Source organism: Lepisosteus platostomus, chromosome 8 (assembly GCF_059453375.1).
Source record: "Lepisosteus platostomus isolate fLepPlt1 chromosome 8, fLepPlt1.hap1, whole genome shotgun sequence".
Classification (NCBI taxonomy): Eukaryota; Metazoa; Chordata; class Actinopteri; order Semionotiformes; family Lepisosteidae; genus Lepisosteus; species Lepisosteus platostomus.
In genome coordinates, this window is record NC_142618.1 from 45,629,772 (window position 1) to 45,638,999 (window position 9,228).

The following is a 9,228-nucleotide window of genomic DNA, read 5'->3' on the forward strand; positions in this document are numbered from 1 at the left end:
TTGGATTTTAATCATATATGATAAAAATTAAAGGCCCAAGTGGCACTGAATCGGATTTCTTTTAATTAGGATTTCTTTTAATGATGGTGATCTCTTCATTAAAAATTAATTACAGTTTGAAGGAGTAATAGAGCTGCAAAATGATAACAACCTGAATCCATACTCTTAAAGTAATTGAGAAATACAGTGACAAAACATACCTATGCACTCAGTTTTCATTATTGTTCAAGAGGAGTTATTTGAAACTAAAAGCACTACATAAGGAAACAAAAAGAAATACATGGCACACATTTGCGTGTTAAAAAGCATTCTAATTTCAATTAGAATGCAGCAATCGCATAATTAAATCGTCAGTTATTGTTTTAAGGGGGTTTACTGGTGGTAGACTGTTTTACCAAATGAACACACAGAACCAGTCCCGAGTTTGCTTGCATGTATATGCCTGGAGACTGGCTCACCCAAAAGGCTGTTTCAATTGAAAAGGTGTGAAAGAATAAGAGAATCAACAGAGCTATAGGAATGTGAGTGGTTGAGTGTTGGTATGTCAGATAGGAAGCAGACTACAGTGCCACCACATGGCTCTACCAGGACATTATGTACATTACCCACAGTTAACACAAAAACCAGGCAGCGTACCTACCAAGTACAGTATGTACCAGGTCTAGGCAACAATGGCAACAATAGTACTACTATTGGTACTACTCTTTCATTTAATGATTGCTAGATTTCTCTTTTCACAATTGAACACGAGCAGTAGGGTTTATTAAGAAGTGGCTGCTTTAATTAAACTCTTAAGAACTGCCAGGGTTTCCTTAATTATACTATATCTTATTGCATATTCTGGTGGCCTACATAACCTAAGATGTTTTGACATGAACCTCAGGTTACTTTTCATAAATCATGGAAGCCTGCACACCTTCTAACATGGTGGTAGCTAGAGAACTGGGTATAGCATACAAACCACTTCCCTGGCAATCCTGGGTACCTGAGCTGACACTTCCAGGACATTGGCACAATGATCGTTTTGTTTTTCAATGTCATTCACCAGCAACTGAGGCTCTTTGGCAAAAGGAGCCTTTTCTTATCAAGGGATGGAGGAAGTCAACCTGGACATTCAATTCATACACCTGAGCAACCAACACAGTAGGGCTGTTTGGCCAGACCTGGCCCGCCTAGTTATTGCACAGGCTGTAGCCTTCCAAAATCGGCCTCCTTTACTTTCAATACGATCCCCTTTAGAAAATGAAATTGCAGTTTGTTATGTCCTCCACTTTGTCTTGACAAGATGTATTGGCACAGCTTCGTTGCCCTCAGAAAGATGAATGTTAATATCTGGTGTGTAGATATATATGCTAAACTTACGGGACCCTGTTATTGAAATATTAAAAATGGAGGAATCAGCATAAATCATGGATCCGGAGGAAAATGTATTAACTTTCTCACATATTTTGCTGGCAACCTTTTTCCAGCAAAATAACCCCCCCACACCCCCTTACCCCATCTACCACTGCCAATTCTTTATTAGTAATCAGAGGTTGTCGTACACTGTATGACACAGGCATCAATGTAATGGGCCATGTTTTCAAATGTATTGAGTACTCATCATCACTCAGAACAAAGCTATGCTACTGTAGTAGCCCTTGTTTTGACAGGCGTACCCTATAACATTTCACTGAGATGGAGATCAGGTCCCTGGACTGACCAACACATCAATATGAAAGCACATTGTGTCTAGTATATGTCCACCACATGAAATAGCCTTGACAATCTTAAATCTATCTCAATAGCTCTTTCAGCTTGACCTTGTAACGTTATATTATGGTCTAGTATGAGAGCACATTCTTTTATTTTGTTAAACTGCATTAAAACACCATAAAATTGTGTGCTTAATTCTGATATATATATATTTCAAATATAAACATAATTACACACTTAATTATTCTTTGACTGCATTTCATATGATCTGGTCAATACTGGTTGGTTGTCTTTTCATAGACTGACTGACGGAAGCGTGTATTTAAATCACTTGTTAATCATTTTAATTGTCCAGAAATGAGGCTTTGCACAAGAGCGTTAATTACCTTTTGTTACTCCGGCAAACCGTGATTCAGAAAACCCATTGCATCAAGCATTATCGACTGTCAGTGTACAGCAAAAAAACGGATCGTGTCTGGAAAGCATCAAAGAGCTTTCTGTTAGGACCACTTAAAAAAACAATTTAACAAATCCTCATTTTAACAATAATAATTTTCCTATTTTTTATCACATTTCTATGTAATGCTCTTGGTTTTATGTCTTTGTATATTAATATAGGCGTAGCATCGCTTGTGAAGTGTGAGTACGTCGTAATATTTTGTGGTCTTTTTTAACGCGATCGTTAAAAGACTTGTTTCTCTTAGCAGCCTTGTCTCTCTCCAGCCTTGACCGACCATGAGATTTTTTTAGGCCTCCTGATCAATTTGAAAGGGACGAATCGACGTTTGAGATGAACAACTATATATCGGAGGCACGCAAATGCATTCATTAACATAAACCTTTTTTAAAGGAAAGCATACAAAAAGACAGATTCATCGCAGATTTACGATAAAAAAGGGCTCTTGATTGTACCGTTCGTGTTTTTTTGGTGTCAATTTCCTTGTAGGGCTAAGGTGTTAGAATCTGCTGACGCGTCCGAAGAAATGAGAGCAATGAAAGAAATATTCATTTACATGGCAGTTTGGTGTAATAGTGAAAGGGCGGATCACTTCATGACTGGAAGAAGATGTACGTCATTATGACCAACGAGATATTTATTTAAGATCATGGATTTCTGTTACTCATTTTTCGATAATAAGATGCAGCACAGCAGATTAGATTTGCATCGTCTCTATGCTGGTGTCTGAACTGGCAGAAGGCTGACGGTCGCTTTTTTTAGTGTGTGCAACGCTTCCTTGGTTTATGCATAACAAGACCCGACTGCTAGAACAGGAAATTCTGCGTCATACATAGGTTTTTAATTTTAATTGCAACCGCTCCTGTAAAACATGATACCCTTTAGGTGTGCTTTATACGCAATGCTATACAATAATCGAAGGGTTGAAAACAAGATATTCTCTATAATCAGATATCGTTGGTTGAACATGGTTTTGTGGTTTTAAATCACCTGCGTTATAATGGGATGATACAGAACGTAAACAACCGGCAGTTAATAACAGGCCGTCTTCTAGTACTGTATGTCGCTGTCTTTTTGTGTACATACTGTGTTCCACCCCCCTTCTCTTCAATTGAAAGGATACGATATTTCCAAAACATGGAGCCTTTCGTGCAATTGTGCCATTTTCTAAAACTAGCTTTGTTGTCTTTAGCGTGAATTGTTTACATGGAAGGGTCCGTATTAAAAAAAAAAAGATTCCAAAATCCCAATTTTTACAAATGATTGTATCGCTATAACGATCAAGAAATGACAAATACATAGTAATTAAAAACGTGTACTGGTAAAGATCTTTATATAAGGCGTCGCACCGTACACATGCTTATTCTGGTTGCCCTTCCGTTGCTTTTGTTTCTCTGGCAATGTTAAAATAATTGTCAACATTCCCGTAAACAAAATGTTCTCTGCTGCCCTCTTCTGGCGTTTTGAAGTATTTTGGAAAATTCCTCAAGAGAGATGTGTCGCACGCAAAGACTGTCTGCTCTACTCACGCTCTCGTGTATAGCGAACAATAATAATTAAACATTATTTTAAAACAGACTTAGAATGATTAGTTCAATTGGCAAACATTTTTAATCGATACAAAAAATATGTGCCTTTTAAACGCCGGTAGAACAACCAGCTGCTGTGAAGAGGCCCCTCTGCAATTTCTTCGCTGAAGTAATTCTTTTCCGAAATAAGTTACTTTTAAAAACACCTTCATCATAGTGCATTTTATTTGTTCATTCATTGAATGAAATTACATTTAATTTTATGTGTTTCTTTTATTAGCTCTGTAGCAATGGTCTTTTGTTTTGTTTTTAAACGAATTAAACGAACTACGTGTTCGTGTTGGAAGCTCCGTGGGTTTTTTTAAAAGAGAGAATGTCACAAACTGCAGCTATTTGTCCATTCCCGCGGAATTATGACGCGGAATTCTGGCTTCAATTAATTCGCTAAATTAAGTTCGCCAAGTTCAATAAAAAAAACAGCATTTCAAGATAAAGCAATTTTAGAACACAACCACAATTAATGCAAAGTAGAGAAGCAATTTTTTTTCCATGTTGACCTGAACAAATATTGTTATATAAAATGGAATATATTTTATTAGCTTTTAAAAACGTTTAGCATTTCCACCGGTTTTACCTATTCCTGAGGTGGGGTCTTTAAAATGAAGGCTGACTTTGAAGTTAGATGGTTTCAAATAGCTATATTGCTCTCAACCTTTTACACAAAATGACTTAAATTTATAATAACTGTATTCTAAACTACAAATATTTACTGAAACCCTGTGCTTAGTAGGTATAATTCAGAACTAACTCTTAGCAAAGTGAACAAAAATGCAGTCATAATAATCAAATTATACACTGAAGCAAAAATATGATACACCTTTTAGCGAGTACAACAAAGTGAAAAATACTTAAACCAGTAAATAAAGTTCAATGGAAAAATTATATCAAATTAAATTTTCGGAATTGGATAGTGATCATTAAACTATTAATCTAAACATCATTAATTTTAAAATGAAATTACAACGTGCGTAATGCAATAATCATATCATTAGCGGGAAATTAGTTAAATTATTTTACACTGCGAACATCTGCAAACAGATATCAGTTACAAGTTTAAACCAGTTATATGAAGAATAAACAATTACAATTAAAAGATATTTGCTGTGTATTATTTTACGTTTGTATAAAAACAATAATTGTTATTCTTTATTATAATAGTGTTTTTTGCGGAGATACAACACATAAAATAATAATTTTAGTCGGCCAGCGCTATGATGTTCAGCAAACGCATTTCATGTTGCTGAACTGTTCCTGTCCATATTTTGAAAGGGAATAGACTAATTTCTGGATTTTTAGAGAAATATTGAATGCAATTGATTTGTTATTTTTATGTAATACATGTACTCTCGCCCGTTTAAATATTTTCGCAGGCTGGTATACATCAGTTTGTGGATCAAAACTGAATACATTTTAAATTCTAATCACAGACCACTAAGAATTACATATCCAACATAAACGAAATAAGTCATATCTAAGTCAATTGAAAACATTTTTTACTGTATTTGCAACACAATTAGCCAGAAAGCAGTAGTCGTTTTCGTAAGGCTCTATTTTAACCTTTATAAAGGTTAAGCAAACAAACATTGGGCCTATATCTGGAATTACATATTTTAAAGTAATACTGTATTGCGAATAATTTTCTATGTCAGCGTTTACGAATGCAACGTGTATATTTTAATCCCTAAACGCAGATGTAGAAGTTTAATAAATACAAACTAGATCCCCAATCAAACAAGAGGCATCAAACACAATCCAAAGGTTAAATGATTTTTTGAGACTCGCTGTCATAAAAAGGAGGATGCTAGTGTTGCAAATAATCTCGTGTCATCATATCGAATATGTCTCGTCCTGTATTAATTAGGAGCTGCTTTGTTAATGACGAGTTTCTTGTCAGAATGTTTTCTGTTTAATGCACTGTACCATATTAAGCTGGAGTACTGCAAGCTAGTACAAAACTATAAAATCTACACACAATAACTGCATTGTTTAACGCTATTCTATTCAAGTAATGATCTTTACTGAATAATGTCTCAGGAGAGTACGGCATCATTGCTTAACTACAGTCGCTCGCACGTCTCAGCCAGGATAGTGTAAATGTTGCCATAGTAACGGCTGGCCCAAGTCCCAGTGGAGTCTTCGCATATTACGTCATGCTGGAACAAACGTGATCTTGCTCTCAAATACTGAGCCTGTGTGTGTGTTTGGCTCCGCAAACCCAGGCTGCGGCAGAAAAGCACAAACCCAGGATTTCCCTTAGTCTTTCTCTTTCTGTATATGCAGATTTCATTAATTTAGTGCAGATTTCTGAAAGGATGCAATGCCAAAAAGTAAGGTTTTGCTACCTATTTTGATATTAATTTGAAGAAGCTGAATATTTCTCAATATCCTGCTTATGAAAATCGGCTTCAGAGGCGCTTGTGCCTGTCGAGTGCGCAAGTAATAAAGACTTGGGCAAGGGATTTGCATAGACCAGGTCCCATAATGGAATTACCAAGGGAATAGAGGAAATGGCTATCAATGGTATCGTTAGCCAGCGTACGCTAAGCGAAAGTGTATTTCGAATATATGGGCATAAATTTGGATGACTCGGAATCCACTCTTCCCTTAAAAAACGAGTGTACTTATTGTGCCATTTTTTAAAGGAAACGAAAAGTAAATACTGGTTTTTATGTGGGGCCAAGATAAATGACCCGTCATGTGAGTTTGAGAGATGGAAATGAGAGAGAAGGAAAAACACAAAAGGCTTTTATTCACACGTACTGAGACCTTTACAGGCAGGGAACAGGCAAACACGATTTCATAGCCAAAGGCATAATAGTCAAGACACACAAAAAAACTGACTTAATTCAAATATCAGAGAGAAGTGACAGACGCCCCTCCTTCACTCTTTCCATGTGCATCACACAAAATCGTGCACGTCTTTCGCTTCGCCTTGCAATGCATGCAGGAGAATAGCATCAGGCTTTTGCATTGTGATATCAACCACAAGAATGGACCAAACTGAAAATTTAATTCGTGTCGTGTAAATGCATGGTGGGATACTCGAAAAGTTTGAATGATGCATTTGACTTTTTTTCAGGTTAAGGGGTTAACCCTTTATTTATCTTGTGCACGTCTGAGCAGCAGGTTAAAGTGAAGGAAACCGAAAGTAGAAAAAAAAAATCTGTGTAGGTACAGATCTTTAATAGTCCGTTCTTCTCTTTGCAATTTGTATTAAACATACGTTTTTAGTAATGTGAATGTTTAACAATACAATTACTTGATCTTGTGTTGGATGTGATAAGCTGATACGATCGCCGAATTAACACAAGGGAGGTGTCAAAATAATTGGATGAATGATAAAAAAAACGCGCTGCGAAAACGTTCATCGTTTTTGTACTTACATTTTACTGGTGCCATTTGTCTTGTGATTAATACATCGGTAATTTTTACAGGTTTACCAAGATCAAGCATTGCTGATGCCATTCTTGTGGCTTGAATAGAAACATGGATTTTTGATCAATATTATTTATTAGGGGGAAGTGCGAAAAATTGGGACTATGCGAAATAATAAAAGATAAAGAGCGAGATGTAGAATAATATTCTATACAAAGAAGAAAAAACAAGACTATTGAAAATGCATGTTCTGAACTTTTTTTTTATGCCACTATGACCTAATTAATCACAGGCATACTGCTCAGTTTGTGGTTCATTTTCAATTTTAAAAGCAGTGGCAACTTTAAAACCCTATTCCGACTCAGTGATGTCCTGGAATTAATGGGCGAAAATGGAATCCAACTTTCCGTTTTTATTAAAAACGTTTGACAGTCCCATGAGAACGGAAGAACCCGTGTAAAAAGTGAAAGCAAGTTCGAAGCATTGCAACGAGTGGGTAACGAGATTGGTTTGAAAGAGTGGTCAGTTAAAAAACGAATACAACTTTTACACTTCCGATTTAGAATGGTTTCTGTTTCCTTGTGTGATTCGGTCTCTCCTTCCTACGACTCCCCGTCTTTCTAAAAAATAAGCTAATTAAAATGGTAAAAGTTTCTCCTTTCTGCAGACAAAAGCCAAATTACTGGTTGCTTCATTGTTGCCAAATCATATTATACTAGAAAAAGAAATGTTCCAGTATTGCCATAGTCATTCTCTATCTTTGGAGTATTGGGCATTAAGGAGTATTAGTATAAAGTGCTTCGAGTGGAGTGTCCCGAAAAGCGCTCTACAAGTGTAAGGAATTATTATTGCTTGTTGAGTCCCATAGAGAGCTTTCTAAGTAAATACAGAGAAGGGAAACCGCGTTCCCCAGTATATTATCGCAATTTACCTACAGTTCTCCAACTGGGTGACTACATTATTCCACATTGCTTTTTGGTTTGCACAATTTCGCTTTAAACTGAAAGTATTTGGAGTAAATATCTGCTGTGTGCCACTAGGCACGTTACCCGGATTCATTTCTTTCCTCCCTGTAATTGTTGCTATTGAACATTCACCTCTATGCAGCGTATCGCCAAGCTCGCAGCCATATTACACGAGGTACAAAGTACAGAAGCTTTAGTAACCAGTTATTTAGATACAACCCAAGAGCAACACCAGACACGGATTTAGTAAAACTGGTAAATTCATTTTCGAGAGAATTTAATAGAAAAGTAATTTCACGTTAGTGAAGCTTAAACTTAAACGTACCAACATTTTTTTCAGGTGTTTCAAAACATTCACCTTAGCTGTACAGACATTTTTCTGAATTTCATAAATCGCCTTAAGCTTTATAAGTAGTTCGTTAATATGTATATGTTATTAAAAAAAAAAACCAACGTGAATAACAGTACATTTGGTTATCATCCAGTAATAATTAAGCACATAAATCGTTCAATGAGAGAGAGCATTGTTTTTTTCCTTGAAGCAATGCATGTCAGAATAGCAGATTTTTTGGAACTGAGCAACAAATAACTTGCATATTGCTATAGTCTGGGAAGAACAGAAAATGAATCAAAGGAAAAAGAATCATCTTAAATATACAGCCATAAAACGTCTACTTAGAAGATGAGGTGTAAAGTGTTAATTAAAAAAAAATCCTTTCCTTTAAAAACAAATGGCCAGTCCTCTGGAACCTAGCCATTCTAATTAATCTTAACTTCTCTACCGATTACACTCAAAACCTGCAGTTGATTCAGAATGTCCACAGTCGATTTCAAGCACAGCAGAGTTATTCTTGAACCAGCAGATGTTAGTAATTAGAAAGTGGTTGATGGATGTCATGGGACTGCTTGCTTTCATCCCAAATAAGTTGTCTGAAGTTGGAAATGAGCAACATATTGCCACTCGCCTTTTTATGTGATGCATCCTATCTTAAAAAAAGATCTGGGTTTTCAGGTATTCAGTTTCAGCTTGCATACCTACTATGTATTTCTTAGTTAAATTGCATGATGATTGCATGTCAAAATAAACACATTTTTATATGGGTACAAAAACTGTTTATAGTGAACTGATATCCATTGAAAATACCCA